General features: G+C 44.9%; 1 long non-coding RNA gene across 1 annotated transcript; it reads left to right on the top strand.

The window, feature by feature from the left end:
• Positions 1-9264: 9264 nt before the first annotated feature.
• On the top strand, positions 9265-20039 carry LOC125944893 (uncharacterized). The gene is made up of 4 exons (XR_007466585.1): positions 9265-9398; positions 10870-10966; positions 13017-13085; positions 19982-20039. It is a non-coding gene; the product is annotated as an uncharacterized LOC125944893 (long non-coding RNA).
• The last annotated feature ends 262 nt before the right edge of the window (positions 20040-20301 follow it).

Here is a 20301-nt window from a genome sequence, read left to right as displayed (position 1 = left end):
GTCTCCTTGCCTGACCCCTTTCTTGATAGGTAACTTTCTACTTTTATTTTGGAGAACCAAGGTAGCTGTGGAATCCTTGTAGATGTTTGCTAAGATATTCACGTATGCCTCTTGTACTCCTTGATTACGCAATGCCTCTATGACAGCTGGTATCTCTACTGAATCAAATGGATTTTCATAATCTATGAAAGCCATATAGAGAGGTTGATTGTACTTTGCAGATTTCTCGATTACCTAATTGATGACATGGATATGATCCATCGTAGAATATCCCTTCCTGAAGCCAGCCTGTTCTCTTGGTTGGCTGAAGTGAAGTTTTGCCCTGATTCTTTTGGAAATTATCCTGGTGAATATTTTATACAATACCGAAAGCAAGCTAATATGTCTATAATTCTTCAATTCTTTAACGTCTCCCTTTGTATGGATTAGAATAATGTTGGCGTTCTTCCAGCTCTCTGGTACACTTGAAGTTGTGAGGCATTGCGTAAAAAGGACCGCAAGCTTTTCAAGCATGATATCTCCTCCATCTTTGATTAAATCTACTGTTATTCCATCTTCTCCAGCAGCTTTTCCCCTAGCCATGTCTTTCAAGGCCATTCTAATTTCATCGCTAGTTATATAAAGAGCCTCTGTGTCCGGTTCATCACTATTTCGAATGAAAGTATAGCTTGACTGTTTTGGGCACTGTACAGGTCAGTATAGAATTCTTCCGCTGCTTTTACTATGTCATCGAAATCGCTGATGATATTACCATATACATCTTGCGTTGTCCTATGCCAAGCTTTCTTCTTACTGATTTAATGCTGCGTCCATATTTTACGGCTTCCTGAATATTTCCCACGTTATAATTTCGAATATCCCTTACTTTCTTCTTGTTGCAGTTCTGACAGTTCAGCGAATTCTATCTGATCTCTTGAGTTAAACATTTTCATGTTTTGCCGTTTCTTTATTAGGTCCTTTGTTTCTTGGGAGAGCTCACCAACTGGTTGCCTTGGTGTCTTACCTCCCACTTCAATTGCTGCTTCTGAGATCAACCTAGATATAGCGTACATATATCTGTTTAATTTTTAAAGACATGTCGGCTTCCCTGCCTTCAAGGTCATTTTCCAGAAGCTTGAGTCTGCGGTTCGTGGCTGTTTTTGTTCCTCCCGGGTCACTCATACTTTGAAGAATGTGCCATGTTTTCTTTGTAGTCAACGTGCAACGAAGCGAGTCGCTAAACTGACGCCAATTGCTGTCGCCTAACTTTCGTGCGTATTCGTTAGCTTCCTGTGCTAGCTGACCTATGCGAATCCCAAGTCTGAGAAACGGGCTGCCAATGCCGATGGTAGACCCGGTCAAACTTCTAGGTCTGGTCATCGACGCCAAGGATTGCAACGTTCCGGCTCTCAATAAGCTTTCTGGTCAGGCTGGAAACATCATCAGAATGATGACCCGCATCTCCAACCCAGGAAGCGGGCTAAAGGAGGACAATCTTCTCGAAGCTTTCCAGGCATTTTTCCTAAGCCAGATTACCTATATATGCCCCTACCTCAATTGGAGCATGGCGAAGAAGACCAAATTAGACCAAATTAGAAGCGCTCATTAGAACGGGCCTCAAACGTGTGCTGGAACTTCCCCAGTCCAGAAGCACGGAACGACTACTGGAGCTAGGGCTCCGTAACACGATAGACGAAATTACAGAAGTCCACTCGTCGGTGCACGTTTATAGACGGTCGTCCAGCAGGGCAAGAATCGGTATACTATACTCGACGACAGCTTTCCTTGACAGCACTGTGGAAGCTACAGAGCCGAACCGCGTGCATGCGTGCGCGCGAGGAAATAGTACCTATTTTATTTTCTGATTCTAAGAGTTACTTGGCCTGAATAAATAAAACTTTCTTAATCATAAATACAGAACAAGTCTAGGAAGCTGTTCAAGGAAAAAAAGTTATCGTGCGCCTTAATTTTTTTTCTTTTTTATTTCTTGGACGGCACCACGTTTTCCGCACCGCCTGCTGGTTGCTTTTGCAGTAAACATGGCGTCTCCGGTGCCGGCGGCACCATGTGTGGCCGCAAATTCTCCTTTTAGTTCTCCGAGGTGGCTATACTCTAAGTGTGACAAGAAGTGGGTCTCCAAAAAAAAACCAAGCAGGTTATTTGCAATGTCTACGCTGGAGTAAGGCGCCGTCAGCCCGGGCTGCCGACGAATTCTGTGTGCCGGACTGTCGCCGAGCTCACCGGAGTGAGTATGCGGACGGTAACTCGAATCAAGGCTGAAGCTCTGCGGGCCCCACTCTCCTCTCCAAAGCGTAAGAAACTGAATTTCTCGACCGAAGCTGGGAAGCTGCTGCGTTACGACACGTTTGCGTTGGCAGCATTGCGGCGCAAAGTGCACAGCTATTTCATGCGCAATGAACTGCCTACGCCCGAGAAGCTACGCAACGATGTGATCAGCGACCCTGACATGGTAATGCTGACGATCAGCACTCGCACGATGCAACGAATGCTGAACGACTTGGGGTTCGTCTTCCGAAAGAGAAAAAGGAATTCCGCATTGCTCGAAAGAGAGGACATCGTTGCTTGGCGTCGAAGGTACCTCCGAACAATCCGAGAAATGCGGAGGCAGCAGCGGTAAGTTCTTGCGTTCTTTTAATTTCTGCAAACTTTCGTTGCGCGTGCTTGTCGGTAAACGTGTAGACGTGAATGGTGAGCATGCGTGTGTACCTAACGGTGAGCGAAAACGAGAGGTACGCTTTGCATCAGTGATCGCCAAACGTGTGCTGTTTACGCGAGTGATCGAAATCCTTACATAATCCTAACTTAAGTCGCAGCGAAATTCCCCAGTAAAATAAGGTAGCAGTTCATGTTTGCACTTATACGGTGGAAAATAGTATCACCCGAGGATATGATGATCTGTGCCGAAGATGTAACTGAGCGTTTCGCTATTGCAGAATTTCCCGTCGCATTGTTTGGGAAGATTTACTGCCTTTTTTTCCGCGTAGGAGCAAGGAATCTAAATGACTTGATGAAAAGAAGAGCTAACTTTATTCAGCGAATATGCTGTGCGCATAATTGGGGATGTGGTTTCATTAGCTTTTGTGAGCAGCCTGAAACTTGTTTTCTAAACATTCGCTTCAGTCTTTCTCAGGGGAAGTTTTGCCTGCTCATCAGCGTTATATGTATTCACATGGGTTTTATCAATGGATTCTTCGCGCTGTAACAGAGGCATAACCTTGAATCAAGGCCGCTGGTTTATTAATGGGCTGTTGCCAGTAAAGGTAAGCTCTTAACTATACGACTGATTTCTTTTCTTTTACATGACCATATATTACAATGATGAGACCTGGCTAAACGCTGGCCACACTAAGGAGACCGTATGGACAGACACCAAAGTTATGTCCCGGCAAGACGCATTTCGTCAAGGCCTCTCAACAGGCCTCCGTGCACCCAGCGTTAAAGGAGGACGCCTAATTGTTTTGCATGCTGGCAGTGCGGAAGGCTTTGTTGATGCACCCGCCCTAGTGTTTCGTGCCAAGAAGGGCGCTGGTAATTACCATACAGAAATGGATGCTGCGCCTTTTCAAAAATGGTTTGTTGAACAGTTGCTACCGAACATCAAGCCACGCAGTGTGATTGTGATGGATAATGCGTCGTATCACAGTGCTCAAGTTGAAAAGGTGCCAAGTTCATCATCAAGAAAAGCCGACATCCAGTGCTGGTTGAAATCGAAAAGTATCCCTTTTTCGGATGACCAACTGAAGAGCGAACTGCTGCAGCTCGTTAAGCAGCATAAGCACACGTTTCTTGCTTACTAGATTGATACACTTGCCATCGCTGCCGGTCATGAGGGTGTGCGCTTGCCTCCTTACCACTGCGAGCTCAATCCACTAGAGCTCGTGTGGAGCCAGGTCAAACGCTATGTTGCTTCGAAGAACACTGACTTCAAGATCGATTCAGTCGAGAAGCTGCTGCTGGAAGGAATCCCAGGTGTAACTCCGCCGAACTGGTTCCGAGACTGCACTCACGTGATAAGACTTGAGGATGAGGCATGGGCGCGAGAACGCTCACGAGTGGAACTCGTGCCCTGATGTTCCAACTGAAGAGTACATTGAAAGTCGACGATCTGCCCCATCACATTCGTGTCGCCGGGGACCTCGCCCTGGTTGTAATGCATGGCCAGCCCCTACAGATCCTGTGCTGTCAGGGCTCTGATCACGTCCAAGGGGAGTGCAGCGTCCCGCGTTGCTCCAGCTGGAGGTGTTTCAGTCAGGTCGACAGTGTTTGCATCCGTTCGTATGCGGCAGCATCACATCCAGTGGTGAGCAACGCGACACAGGGGCAGCTGACCGTTGTGGTGAAGGTGGAAGACGCGGTCAGTTTCTGGCGACGAGACCGCATTCGCACAGGGAACAATAGGCAGTCAAACCCAGATGAGGCGAAATCTCTATATGTATGTGCATATATTGTCACAAAATTACACTTGCAGGCCTGCAAACAATATGGTTTGGATCCTCTAAAGGCGGCGCCGTTGGTTTGTTATTGTGTAAACAGATGGGGGGAAAATAGATGTTGATGTAGAGCGTAGATCCTGCGTCCTCACTCTGAACTTCGTATTTCCCTGCGCCCGCATCTTGTTCTTGTTTCTCAGTGAAATGGCGCAACCCACTCTGGGGCATCGGCCATGAATCGTGAGGTTCATGCCGTGAGGTTACGTGCCAAAACCACTTCTGATTATGACGCACGCCGTAGTGGAGGGCTCCGAGTTAATGTCGACCACCAGGGGTTCTTTAACGTGCACTACAACGCAAGCACACGGGCGTTCTTATATTTCACCTCCATCGAAATGCGGCCACCGCAGCCGGGACTCAATCCCGCCACCTCGTGCTCAGCAGCGCAACGCCTTAGGGTAAATGTGTTAGTATCATTTTTACAGAAAATGCATGAAATTAAATAGGTATCTTTCAAATGTCAAAGAAGGCGTATGCTGCCTAAATGTCTAAATACCGTAAATTTCTAAATATTGCGCTAGAGGTTATGTGAGCATAAGAAGTAAAAAGAACAATTTTAGCTTCCAATTCTTTTTTTTCTCGCGCATAAAGTTGCAGAGTGCTTCACGAACATTCATGTGGCTATAACCCAGTACAGCTAGTAGCCCCAAAGATAAGAATGGACCTTTCCAGAAATTTGACTACTTATAACGATCTCGTTAAGGCATTTACCTTAGTCGCCGAACCTTCCCCCCACCTCACCCCAAGTTCAGCCGGGCGCAGGCTACCACCCTGCGTCTGCTACAAACAAATACGTACGCTTCACCCGCCCGCCTCCACCTTATATTCCCTGAAGTTTACAATACCCCCAACTCAGTAGCGCACCCAGGATTTCTGCCAGGGGGGGGGGGGGGGTTGACAGTTTGCCAATACCATCTAAACAGCACTAATTTCGGTTTCTTCACGGGAAATTGTCAAAGAAATGCGCTTTTTGCAAGTGTGCAGACGATTGAGCGTCTTACATCTTAGCTACAGTACTCAAATGCGTAAGGAAAGAAAAAGGGTTAAACAAAAGGGGGGGTTAAGCCTGCCTCAGGGGGGGGGGGTTACAACCCCCGAATCCCCCCCGTCGGTGCGCCACTGCCCCAACTGCCGGTACTGTGGCACTCACCCGGCTACGCTTCCGCATATGCTGTGGGAGTGCCCAGCACAGTACACACTCATTAACACCACGACCCTCTTTTCGAGGTTGCGTGAGGCTCTGCGGAGCTCCGCCCTCGACGACCAAACCTGGGCGACCCAGCACGCCCGTGAGGCGGCAGCGAGGCAAGCCCTCGGCGTCCCCTCATGGGAGGCTTAGGCCTAGCCATCTTAAAGTGCTGGTTCCGCAAATATCCTCCTCCTCCAGAAATCGCAGCGCCGCACCTTCCCCTAGCGGATCGGCACTAGGCACAAAGGGAAGCTGGAGCGCCTCTGGCGTGTTGTCTGCTCGCCTCGTTTGCAGCTCGCAGGCGCATTACCAGGAAATTGGAACATCGCCGAACAGCGCCTCTAGCGGCCGCCTCTGCAAACATACGCGTTTTCAATGGGAGAGCGTCATCTTTTCCAAATAACTAATCATAGAAGCCATCTTTCAAAATATTCCCGTGAAAATACGCTCTAGGCGCTTAGCCCGACATCTCATGCAAGTGGTAATATTACTTAGGGCAGAAAACCTGTTCCAACTTGCGAACGAAGTTTGAAGTACGGGTACAGTGTACTAGAACACTGTAGTATGGGAGTCTATTGAAAAGGTCAAATTATGGACGCTTTTTTGGCCCGTAAAAAGGAATTTCCGATGAACCTATTGCACCGATTGACGTATTTCCGGGGACTTATCAACTTCAATGACTCAGCTAGTTGTAGCAGTAGCTCTTGAAATAGCAAAAAAGTCTTTCTAAAATCGCAGTTTTCATAACAAGGTCGCGGAATTTATTGTGGTACTTATGTAAACCTAGTTTTTCTCTACAGAAGTGCGTGGAAGCGATAGCGGAGCTCTCTGAGCGACCACAGATCAAGATCACTGATACCACTATAGTGAGTTCGCAGGTTCTCAGCCACCTGCGCCGCGTTTTTGTTTATCACTTTGTCGCTGCTTAGTTTGGTGTTTTTCCGCCAGATGGCATATTCCGAAATGCAGGTCATTTAGTTTCGGCTCTTGTTTCGTTTCTTTCTACTGTACCAACGTCTTCCTAAAAAAATATATGGCTGGATTTGTGAACATGCGAACGTGCTTCCAACTTTCTTTTCCACTTTAGGTATACGGTAATGTATTTTAAAGAATAAACCCAGGTAACGTGTTTTGAAAGTTCATTTTTTTCTTAAGGCGAATACTTATGAAGACATTACTAAGAAATATGTTTACCTCTTCAGCTATGTCATGGGAAAGGCGTGTTTGTGCGACTCTTGTGCAGCTTGAAACGTACCACACAAAAAATAGTGTCCAGTGTGTGCAATTAAAAGTCACAGAAGTATGAAAGTTCGCTGCAGCCCCAGACGTAGTATTTTTGCAAAGGAATACCGTTGAAGCTATTTGATTTAGTATATTTGAATTATACCAAAGTAGGATTGTTGCGTACCTGATCTTCGGTGCAAACTAAGGCTGTCCAAGTTATTGCACAAGCTTGTTTCCTTTGTGCAAACCGGTACCTCAAAACATAAACATTCTATGCTCAATATGCAGCACACGTATCTTATCATTTGAAGCATTCCCATATACCTTCACGAAATCCCAGAAATACTAAAGGTCCTCATATCCTTTTACCACGACGCACGCAGAGGAGTAATGGAAATTGTGCGAAAAGACACCGCGACGTGTTAATGTAGCCTGTCGTGTAAAAATAGAGAACGATTCCAATCACAGACCACACACTTTTCGAGTTATGCCCACAAAGTTGTGCAAGAAGACATTGTTTTCGGCTACAATCACCAAAGTTGCTATATCATTCTGCTGTTCTGTTCTTGAGTAACTCTATTGCTGAATCAGGTCGCATCACCATGATATAGTTACTGGTGCAATTGTTTAGTAATACTGTGAGAATATTCTCCTTCTTCTTTCTGGAGTTTTACGTGCCAAAACCAGTTCTGATTATGAGGCACGCCGTAGTGGAGGGCTCCGGATTAATTTTGACACTTGGGGTTCCTTAACGTGCACTACAACGCAATCACACGGGCGTTTTTGCATTTATACACCATCCAAATGGTGCCGCCGCTGCCGGGATTCGATCCCGCGATCTCGTGCTGAGTAGCGCAACAAGAAGAGAATATTCTACTACCCCAAATTTAACGTGTTTGAACTGAAGAAACATGAGAAAGGACCGTGAGGGTTTGCAGAAATGCTTCTTTATTATAATCGTCGTTGACCCATATCGGTACGGTGGTTTTGTCATGATTACGCCAGCGTCCACTGACACCATTTATCACTATGTCTACTGCTTGTAAATAAAAAAAAATTACACCATCTTCCCGTAGGGGAACCCTGAGTAGTATGCGAAGCCGCCATGGGGTAGACTCAAGTTCCCATTAGTTTTCAGTTCGTCGTTTCCATTAGGTTGAGGTACGTAGCTACCGGCTTCGCGAGCCCGAAGTTCGGGATCGGCCTATCGCCGCTGCCGTTTCGTGGCAGCGGCTTGAGCCCTCTTCTCCGCGACGCTGTCTACGGCGCTGACACTGGCGTTGACGCTGGCGCTGTCCGTGGCACACATCGCGGCGTTGCGGGAGCAGAATGAGAGGAGCGGAGCGCGCGCGCGCGTCATTATACCACAGAACACCCATACAAACTTAGAGAAGGGGAACTGTACCTTCCACAGTGCAACGAAAGTAAGCGTAGCGGTGGCGTTGTCAACTAAAGTATGCGACCGAGAGATGGCGCTGGCAAAATCAAAACTGATATCATCATCATTACGTAGTGAGCAATATGGCCGCTACCGTAGCGGTTCGTAGGGCTCGTCGCGGTGCTCGCTCGCTGGTTTTGGGCGTTTTGTTACCGCTTTCAGGGCGGTATTCATGTGTACTGTACTCTAGAATGACTACAGATGTCTTTATTATGTCGCGAGGTGACCGAGAAGCCTCAACTGGCAATAAAACACTTCAAACAAGTAAGCTTACATTGTTTATTGTCAGTGGTGAATGAAGCAGTACATGCTCACAATTTTCGTACAGGTCAGGTGGACTTGATGTTGTCCGTCACTGAGTTTACAACATACAGAAACACAGATAACCATCTATTTAATGGAACCCAAGGCTGAAATCGAGCGAAGTTTGCTCATCGTGTTCGGCGTGCCGCTAAAGAACACTGTAAACACAAATTAGCCCATATGGGCGTTTTAACAGCTGACATGCCCTTTTTCCTCCCAAGCTCAAAACAGGTACTCCCACGAGATGGAGTAAAACAAGCTATAACATTTATTTTACCCTCGACCTCATTCAGATGAACATTAAGGGGATGTTGCGGTAGTAAAATGGAGGTTTTCAAAAAATAACTGGCGTTGGGTAGATAGGGAGGGCTGAATACGCCCATATCTAACCCGAGCCAAACAGCTAAAAGAACAACTCAGCCGCCAGGTGCCGCCTGCCATGACCAACATGGCTGCCACCCCGAGCGACAATTTCAGTAGAATTTCTGCACTCAGATTCGAAATATCCCGCGCAATGTGCGTCCGCGCTGTTTTTCTGTTTGGAGTAGCCGCGCTAGCGCTGCAAGCGCTGCAGAGAATGGCGCGCCAAACCCGAAACTACGCCACCGTACCGAAACCTTCGAAACGCCGCGCCGACGGGTCTTCGGAGTGCGCGCGCTCGAAGCGACCAAGCGGCAGCCATTACCACCAGCGTCGGCGCATTGTTCTGCCGTCCTTGGTGTCTCCCGCAGTTTCGAACAGCCAAGACTCCACGGTAAGTGATTTTGAACGACCGCTGCACGTTCTGTGTATGCATATGTGTTCAGAGGCGCTGATACGAGTTACTGAAGGCCTCAGTGCAGCAGTTGGCCGTCCCGAACCATTTTGCAAACTTTGCCTTGCACGATCACCGTGTTTGTGCGAGCTTTGTGGTATTCGAAGCGAGTGCTTAGAGTGGAGCGAGAGTAGTTAGAAAACATGATTTTAGATGATGAGGAACTTTGCCATGTCTTTGAGGTCTGTTAATAGGATGGCTGTGAGCGTTCTTGATGTTTCCCCAAGCGCAAGCTACTACCAGAGAAGTTACGTGCAGTGCGGGGTGAGCTAAGCCGCCAAGCTTCTCCGCCTAACCGCGGCCTTACAATGTGTCAACTCGTTACTGCGATGCGCGTGTGTGCGGGTTTCGGCGCTTCTTTGTGCGCGGTATCTGCTAGCTGCCGCGTACGTGGCGCTAATCCCCTCGTACGGTTGTGTGCAGTAGGTCGCTTACTAAGCGTGCACTGTGTAGAATTGCCGGTACGCCCCGGCCGGCGTCTGTCTCTTTGCGCCCACGCCGCTGATTGTGCAGGCAGTGCGCGCTTGCTGCGCGTAGCCGTGCAGCTTGGGGAGCCAGCACCCGTCGACTTTGGTCTTTAGATTACCGTTCACATTACCGGATACGCCGTCGCTCGACCCTTGGCGGGCAGAAAACGATGCGGTTGGCTTGACGAAACATTAATTTACGCGACAGCGTTGGCGGTGATAGGTCACGGGAACGTAGCGCGGTGGCTGTGTTATTTGCTGATGCAGTGACTATGCCTCTCATGCAAGCACTATGCAATATCTATATAGTCGGCGACTGTACACTGTTATTATTCGACTGCCCGCTCCGTGCACTGGATGCCTTGACTTGTTTAATGTTTGTTTTGCTGCTGCACCATTGTGTACAGATATTCAGTTTTGATTTCTACATACCAAATTCATACAAAGTCGCCCTTTCAAACTGAGGATCTTATCACACTTGACAGTGTGATCGTACTGTACACGAGTAATATTAACTCAATTCCTATTGCTCGCAAAAAAAAGAATGGCTGGCTGATCAACCCAAATCTGACAAAACTGTGCTTTAGGTCCGCCATTGTCTATTGTAAAAAGAGATACTACCTTGGTATTCAATGTCAGTGACACTCATTAATTATGCATCCTCTTGACCGAAATAATTTGTCTTGGAAGCCATTCAGTTTATCTGATCAGTAAACATTTCATGGCTTAAGTGCATAGGGGCATGAGTTGGCTAACGGCTTTAGTTGTAAAGAGTAAAGCCTGATAAAATATAAAATTTTGGCAAGTATAGTTTACCAGTAATGTAAGCTGAACAGCATACAAAACTCAGCGTAGCAGCGGAAGTAATCCCGTATCAACTTGCGGCCAGCTGTTGCGTGCTCTATGTAACATTGCTGTGTCTAATTTTTCACTTGTGTTTCAAGACTGCAGCCGTTTCATTGCCAGCTGTAAGGATGAAGCAGCTTCATAGCCGGACATCAGACGCCTTCCAAGTTCCCCTTTTCAGCAACAGAGGCCTAGGTATGCTCTGACCTAGTTTTTTTTTTACCCTGTATCTTTTACCTGCAATGGCTAGTTTTGTGGCTTCATTTAGAGGGAATGCTGTGACACCTGTTCCATGGGACAGAACACATATATAGGCATGTGTGTTCCTGTAAGAAAATAAAAATACTGAAGGAGCCCAACATGACGTATTTGAGGACAAATGTATCATGTAAATTACTGTGGCAAATAAAAAAAGCCGACAAGATTTGCTGCACAGTGTGCAGATGTGTGCATCAGAATAACGACGAAAACCTTGTGCAAGTTTAAAAAAACATTCAGTAGGTTGTTTTGTGTGGCATTATTATCATTGTTCTCTATCACATTATTGCAAAACTGTGCTCTCTAGTATTGCGTGTTAAAAACACAGTTCAAGTACATCATTTGCCTTCACCGTCATATGCATAGAACATATGCATATAAACAGAGTGGAATTCCTCAAAAGTTGCTTTGCTTCACCGACCCTAATTTTATGTCCTTCTCAAGTTTTTCCATCTATTTAAAAAAAGTATCATGAACACTTTCCAGGGTTTACAGGCAGCTTAAGCACATTGTGCCAGATTGTGAAGAAGCCAAAGAGGTCCCAGTGTCTATAGTGGTGTCTGGTAAATGCAAGTTTCTTGATTGATGCTTTATGCTTAGTACCAATAGGATTAAGTCATGATTTTAGCAAAATGTTTGTTTTCCAGGCAAATGTCATTTGATGTGTGTCCAAAGAACCACACTTTTTAATACAGTTGCTCATTGTCAAAGTCCACTGCTTAGTATTATGAAATGCATGTACCTTGTAAGCATAGTGTTTGACCTTCAGCTTGCATGCACATAAAGTAGCATTAAGACAAATGTGAAAACACAAGTGATAACACGACACAGCTATGTATAAACTTAGACATGAGCAGATCACTCAGTGCAATCCTTAGGAAAGTAAGTAAAAATATAATAATGTGCTTATATGATAAACGGCGCTGATGTTTCAGGAGCATGGCCTTTTACCGTCATATACAATAACAGTTCGTTATTTAGGATTATAAAACTATTTGCCTTATTTGTGTCCAACTGCTCTAAATTTGAAAATTCTCGTTGAGTGCATTAGGAAGTTTTTAGGAATGTCTTGAGTCACTGCCAGAATTAAATTTGTAATTGGAGCCATCATATGCGTGATAACAAAAAAAAACATTTTGGAACCAGTTGACTGTTATGCAGTATGCTAAGTGTGCATATTGGAACAGTAACTTATATTTTCAGTGTAGACATGTATAAAGTGTGTATGTATACATCTTTAGTCGTAGACTGTGCAGTTTTATTCAGATGTGTCATTGTGTGGATGTAGGTTCTTCTGTATTGCATTGTCTAGCATTTTTAGCAGTACATTAAGGTGTAAAACAAAGAGAAAAATATTGTTCAAACAAAATGGTTGAAGTTTACTCTTAAGAGGCTTAAGCACATTTGGATGACTTTACACTATGTAGTAAAACAAGAATAGGAACTGAGCTGCTCGTCACAACCATGTGGCACCAACAAACAATGAAGACGAGGAAAGAAAAAAAGAACAGAAGTGAAGTGGACCAAAGGACAAGTCGTTGCTGATGGGAGCTGTATTCACATCTGCATGATGCATGCAATCTTTTATTGAGTTAAAGCAACAGCTCTTCCTCCTTTTCACTTTGTTGCACATTTCTGTGTGTGTACTAAGTTTGGCCCTGGAAGCGTTAGGTAGTGCCACTCGTGGCCTTGGTGCTGGATGTAACACATCGTTCTAACTGTAGGTTTCATGTATTATGTGAACCTAAGTTTTCTTAAATTCACGTACCCTGCAAAAGCTGCACTTGAACGATATGCTATATACGCCACCGTTGCAATGAGTAGCACTGGCTGACAGTCCCATGGCCAGACATTGATTTACATTGCTTAAGTATTCTGCAAAACTGCTTTGCATGCAAATGTGGTAATTAGTATACATGCGAAATGCCTCACAGCACAAAATTTTTGATATGCATCTCACAATTCTTATTATTTTGTTTTAACTCAGGATGCCATTCTACCTGTGCTGCATTGTGTGGGTGACCACTCCAAGGATCTCAGCAGAATCATTACACAGGTGTGTACCTTTGTGATTCTGAGTACGCATATTTTTGTAGTTTACATTTGGTGTAATTGCACAGACGAAATGAAAAAGATTAAAATATGAGCTGACAGGCACTGTCTCCAAACTTAGTTACAAAGGCAAATCTTTTTTAACAGTTGTCTTTATAGCAATACAAAGGAACGTGCACATCAAAACACCAGTGTCTAACAAGCAACATCATTGTAGTGTAGAAGAAACCAAAATATCGTACGAAAACTTGTACTAGATTAGGGACTGTATTAAAATGTTATGAGAAACACCATTTCTTAAGAGCGACAGTTTGTGTATTGGAGCCTTAAACTATTTCTCGGGTTACTCTGTCTCGTTTCTTGAACCCAAGTGATGTCTTTTTCTTTTGGTTAGTGATTTTACTCAGACCGCTGCATATTTTGGCGCAGTCGGCGATCAATATCTGTGACCGCTACAAGTGGCAAGCCACGCTCCCCGCGACGAATACTGTGAACAGTAGTACTGTTATTGCGGCAAAAGTGCCTACAGCTACTTCTGTGAAAGATCATGCGAACTGAATAACCTATATAAAAGCATCAGGTGACTCCGCTAAGAGCCTTTTATGCCCTACGCACCAGACTAGGATGCAAGATTTAGGTTATTTTGCAACCAAGACGCCCACATACAACGCTTAATACATGAATAATGTGGCGAGTTGGGCACATTGATACATTATTACGAGAATTTCAGCGCAATAAAACACAAGGACGACACAAAGAAACGACCAGGACAAGCGCTGAACTTGCAACAGGTTTTATTGTAGCGAATTTCACATATATATGCACTGTCCAACGCAGACGTCATTATCTGCACATGCGTAGAAATACCATCTCTTTATCTGAGAGTTGTATCGATGGCACGCTAACACACCTTACCTCTAGCCGGGCAATATGTTCTGCTTCAACAATTTCTCTAGTGAAGCGCGATTTGCTCTTCATAATGACAGACGTGTTATGTATGTCAGGTGAACAATCCTTACATGTTAAACATTGACAAGCCAGGAAACCTTGTCTTTCCCTTCATGCACGTTTTTCACATAGTTTGCATGCTCCCTAACACTTATCCTAAGATTGACGCATCTCCCAGTTTGGCCAACATAGACCTTTCAGCATCTTAGAGGGATTTCGTAGACTGCACCTTCTGCACAATCAACAAAGGGTGGAGGGTGCCTATGCGTTGTGCCGCAGGCTTGCTCCTTTGTTACCTCTGGGTCGGTCATTGTGCAGAGCTTGGACAGCCTGTTAGGTGCGGTGAATACGACTTTTACGTTGTACCACTGGGTCACCTTTTTCAGGTTGCCTGAAAGCTTGTGTACATACGGTATCACAGCTACGTTCTGCCTGCACGGTGATACTGTATGTTCACAAGCTTTCAGACAACCTGAAAAAGGTGAGCCAGCGGTACGACGTAAAAGTTGTATTCACCGCACCTAACAGGCTGTCAAGCTCTGCACAATGACCCACCCAGAGGTAAGAAAGCAGCAAGCCTGTGGCACAACGCATAGGCACCCTCCACCCTTTGTTGATTGTGCAGAAGGTGTAGTCTACGAAATCCCTCTAAGATGCTGAAAGGTCTATGTTGGCCAAACTGGGAGAAGCGGCAACGTTAGGTTAAGTGTTAGGAAGCATGGAAACTATGTGAAAAACGCGTATGAAGGGAATAACTGTCAAGGTTTCCTGGCTTGTCATTGTTTAACATGTATGGGTTGTTCACCTGACCGACATAACACGTCTGTCATTATGAAAAGCAAATCGCGCTTCACTCGAGAAATTATTGAAGCAGAACATATTTCCCGGCTAGGGGGGGGGGGGAGGTGTGTTAGCATGCCATCGATACAACTCTCAGATAAAGAGATGGTCTTTCTATGCATGTGCAGCTAATGACGTTTGTGTAATGAAATATATGTGAAATTGGCTACAATAAAAGCTGTTGTAAGTTCAGCGCTCGTCCTGGTCGTTTTTTGTGTCGTCCTTGGGTGTTATTGTGCTGCAGTTCTTGTAATAATGCGCGGTGGCCATTTTTTCTTCTTTTTGAGTCTGTTGTTTAAAAGGTCATTTTCCTTTTCAGTGTGTTAGGTAAAGTCAGTCACAGGAAGGTCGCGACTATATTTTGATTTAAGCAACCCTTTATGTGACTTGGCATAATTCCTTCACATGTTGCAACCAAGCTTATTTTTTAAATGTATGCCTTTCTTTCAGCATGGAAAAAAATCTTACATGAAACAAGATAAGTACTGCTTATGCATTTGTACGATATTCCAACAGAAAGGTGAAAAGTAATAAATCTATGCTTTCATAAATTGTCTACCTAATCTACAAAATTTCCTAATGGGAATAAGACAAATTCATTTGTTTGCGCTAGCCTATAACAGAAACAAGAAATTACAAACTTAGCTTTCAAGAGGGTCCTGAAAGGGGCCCAAGGGGGCAGTTTGTGTGCGCGTCCTCTTTTCTAGCGCAGCCATCGCCGCACATGGATGTCGATGCAGCTGAGCACATATGCAGTCTGCGCACCTTGTTCTAGAGGTAATCTGCTGTGTGTGCAAAGAGTGGGCATGCTGACATGGCGTGGTATTAAGTGCATTGTCTTCCTGCTTTGCGAGCACCACTATAATGTGACAAAAGCAGCGTGTGGCCATTTAGTTATCCCAATTCTGGTGTAATGGCACCACAAAAAGTGAACGAAGATGTGCACACATGACACAAGCCTCAGCTCTCACCTCAAGCTTTATAATCAAGAAACGGACAATATATAATAACAAGTGGTGATATGATGCGATGTTATCTATTAAAATTTTTCGTGCAGTGCAACTGATAGATGACTGATGCATTTGTGATTCTTTTTAAGTTTCAGAAGCCACAATTGCCGGGCATGTTGTCTGGTCATGATTCGTGGCTACAATGTGAGTTTTGTTGAACACAGTACTGCCGCCACATTTGTTAGTGTTTCACAATGCATGAGGGCAGGTTGTTTCACACAGATGAGTCATGCTCCCCCAATCACGCATTAATACAGCATCCAATCTTTCCAATGTAGGCACAACCTTTTGAGGACTCCAGACTGTACACAACACTTGTGGCCTAGTTTGCCAGGATGCATATTATGCTGTAAGCCACAACCAACCTTCTTCATTTTTTGACTTCGGCCTTTTTTTGTCACAGCACAAAACCGTCCTAACAAGGGCCTGTGAAAAAATGATTTGCACAACTGAATTAGGCATGACGATGGAATATAATTAATGAGATGAGCCAAGTAAAAAATGGTCGCAGTTGTTTCGTATGCTCTTGTGCTTTTTCATGGGCAAAAGCGCATTTGGTCCCTATGGGCCAAATGCTTTTTTTTCTGTAGGAAGCTTGTGAACAGAGATTTGCTCTGATGTGAGAAAAAATACTGCAGCCAGGAAAACAATTTGGTTGTTGCGTGTGCCACGATTTGAAGGAGGTGATGCACTGTGCAACAGAGGTTGTGTACAGTTGGCCATGGCCATCTCGTTATGCCTATATTGTATTAATTTGAGATTGGGGTGAATCGGGTTTGTCCCTTACAAATCTCATCCGCACATTGCAACATACTGCAAAAAATGTGGGTTCATTCTTGTGTTGCACAAAACTCGTTATAGCCTAAAATTATGGAACTTGGACATCATAACAAGCACAACGGAATGTGGACCCAAAGAGACACAGACTGAACGGGCGCTAGTCTATATCTCTTCTTCGTGTTCGCGTTCTTTCCTGCTTGTTATGATGTTCAAGTTCTGTTATCACAAACAAGCCCAAACTTCTGCATTGAACAGAAATTATGACAAGAGAGTACAAAAGATAATTAAGCTTTGGCATATTCAGATTGCAAAGGACAAATGCATCGCTCCTTCTCAGTTACATTGGATGAAGAAATTGTTTTTGAATGAATGACGTCACTTCATATCACCACGTGTTATGTGCGATTTCTGTTTTGTCATTAAAGCTAGAGTTGAGAGTAGGCACTTGTGTCCTGCTTGTCATCTTCGTTTACTTTCTGTGATGCCATTAATCCAGAATAAATCCATGACATGAACTGCCAGTCCATATAGCTCTACATTGTATGCAGTATGGCTGCTGGCCTGACTTTGACAAGTGCGAAGTAGCAGTAAAAACTTCAGAAGAGTAGAACTTTGGGCCAGTTGGTGATGCATATTAGGGTATGGTGAAGTGCAATAGATGGGACAATGTGAGGTGAGACAGACAGGCGAAGCTCTACTGACAACTGTGAACGTTTATTGGAAAATTTTGCTGCACCAGGACAATGCGCGCATGTGCCCAAGGCACCTGAAACCAGCAACAAACAGAGCAGGCACAGAAAAACAAGGAAATACGGCAAAAATTGCTAACAATATGTGCACGATCTCTTCTTCAAACGTGATAATTGGGAAGCATGTGTACGCTGTCAACTGCGCACAATTGGCACAAGAGACATCAAAAAATCACAGCATATCCACGGGGTGAATGATGATGAGTGGGCGAAGCTCCGGAGGGAATCATCGGATCTCCCGCTTAAGGGGACGCTAGCACAAACGCGTTAGAAACGTGCAGTACTCTCTAGTAAGGGGGAGCGGCCACAGCGTCTTACGCAGCCATTTACACATGCCGGAACGTGCACCGCGTTTGCCGACGCCATCACATGACTGCTGAGAGAGTATACCCCCCGTATTCATAAACGCTCCTCGACTTGAACTTGACTTGCCACCGCCTTGGGCAGCGCGTTCGAAACGCGTTGAAGGTAAGGCGGAGAGGCCACAGCGTCTTACACCAGCTTCTTACACGGGCCGTAACGCACTAGCACAAACGCGTTAGAAGCGCGCTAGAAACGCGGCCTTTCGTTAATGTTGGGTATTTATTGCCATCGTGGTACGTGTGTCTATGTGCGCTTCGTGGCGTAGTGGTTAGCGCCGCGCGTTCGGAAGCGAGGGGTCCCTGGTTCGATTCCGCGCTATGGACACAACTTTCGGAATTTTTTTTTCATAAAACGCCGGAAGCGTTCTCCGGAAGCCGGAAGCTGGCTTCCGGAACCAGAAGCGGAACCGGAAGTCGGCTTCCGGTTATACTATACGTATACATGTATATGTATATTTGGGTATGCATACATATACGGACACACAACGCCATCTATTGAGCAATTCATAAAACTAGACGTGGCTACCTACTACGACGGGGACGAACGGGTGCCGCTATAAGGAGCTTCGCCCCTAAAATGAAACAGAAGTAGAACTAGCTTAGGCGCGGCTACCTGTGAATAGCACTTCTTTGTTTAATTAAAGTGCCACCAAAGCCACGCTAACGCATGTATGAGATCCAGAATTGAAAAGAATTTTCAATTAACACTGCTACGAAAAGCTCGCATTCTAATTTTGTTTTTCCACGGCTTACAACTACCACATTCGTCAAATACATAGAGCAACCGCAACTTTTGTACTCCAAGGCAAGATCCAAACCCTTCTTATTTCTAACACCTGAAGTGCTGTCGCAGCCTGTCGTTCAGGTACTGGCCAATCCATCCCAAGTAAACACGACCGCTGCTTAAAGGAATTCTGCACGTAGCGCATGGGACATACTGATACTCGTGTTTCGTCGTACAGTATTTCCTTACTCGACTACCCGTAACGCGTTTGCACAGTTGTGCCAACTTGCATGGTGCAGGAAAGACAGGAACCACCCCATACTTCCCTGTGACTTTCATCAAGTTGTGTGAAACCTTATGCACATAAACGTTGCTCCCTTGAGGGGGTGGATGTGTTGCTGAGGTTTACGCAACATAAGGAAAGTAGCAGGGAAGTATGGCTGGATCTTGTGTTTTCTGTGCCATGCAAGTTGGCACAACTGTGCAAATTCATCGCGGGTAGTCAAATTAGGAAATACTGTATGACGAAACGTGAGTGTCAGTATGTCAAATGCGCTAATTCTGTCATGTACAGGATTTGTTAAACTGTGGTCCTGTTTACTTGGGACAGACTGGCCAATGGCTAAGTGACACGCTGCAGCAGTACTTTAGGTCTTTAAATAAGGAGAAATGTGGGATCTTATCTTGCAGTGCAAAAGTGTGTTATTGTGGCTTTGGGGGCACTTTAACCAAAGAAGTGCGATTCATAGGTAGTCACAGCTTAGCTAGTTCTCCTATTTCTGTTTTCTTGTTTATTCCTCTTGGGCCAGTCGTGCAAAGTTGACAGCGTACACATCCTTCCCAATTACCATCACATTCGTAAGAGATTGTGCATGCGTTGTTAGCGATCTTTGCCATATTTCTTTGTTTTTTGCACCTGTTTTGTTTGTTGCTGGTTTCGGGGTGTCGTGGGCGCATGTCCTGCTGCAGCGAAATTTTCCAATAAACGTTCAGCTATCAGTTGCGCTTGTCCTGTCTGTCTCGCCTCACCTTGTCCCGTCTATTGCACTTCACCATACTCATAGCAGTGAGAAGAGGAACCAACTCACCCGAGCAATAATCAAAGTCCACAGAATTGCCAAATTGAAGAAGAAATGTTTCATTGTAGGACCTGTTTTGTGAACTGATAAGGAAATGGCATACTTGTTTGCAAACCAATGACCAGGTGCATTTTCCATGCACATACATTATTGTGTGTACCTGCTCTCTGCTTCTTAATTAGGTTTTTATGACTTTTATCAAGCGTTCCAGAGTACTTGACTGTTTGTCTGTTGTAAAATTAAATCAGTTGTCATTCAGCACGGCGTGTCATTTTCTATAAGCCCTTACTTTGTCTTTGTCCTTGGCGCTGGTCGCACCTAAATATGAATTTCCAATTAGCCTTTTTTCATATTATGAGCAGAATACTTTTAATATGTATTTCATTACGAAAACTTTCTCAATTTTAGGAAGAAGTCCTGCTGACCCCAAGTATGGTGTGAAATGGAAGAAATGGCACTCCACATCCATAGAGAGCTTGATTTCCCCTGTTTCATGCTTACTTGTCGGCATAGCCAGTATGTTAGCGTAACTTTTTGTTCTTCCCTATTGAATGCTCAAGAAAGGCACCAAAACTGTCATTCATTGAAAAAAAAATTTGTACTTGCAGACACTGCCACGCACAAAGCCCTGGACCTCATTGAATGTTTTTAAAAGAAAATGCAGCTTCTGTGTGCAGCAATAGGCTGAACAAGACGAGCGCAAACAGGAAGGTTGCGACATTAGTGTT

This window comes from Dermacentor silvarum, chromosome 4 (assembly GCF_013339745.2).
Source record: "Dermacentor silvarum isolate Dsil-2018 chromosome 4, BIME_Dsil_1.4, whole genome shotgun sequence".
NCBI classification, from domain to species: Eukaryota; Metazoa; Arthropoda; class Arachnida; order Ixodida; family Ixodidae; genus Dermacentor; species Dermacentor silvarum.
This window is presented reverse-complemented; position numbering and strand designations above follow the sequence as displayed.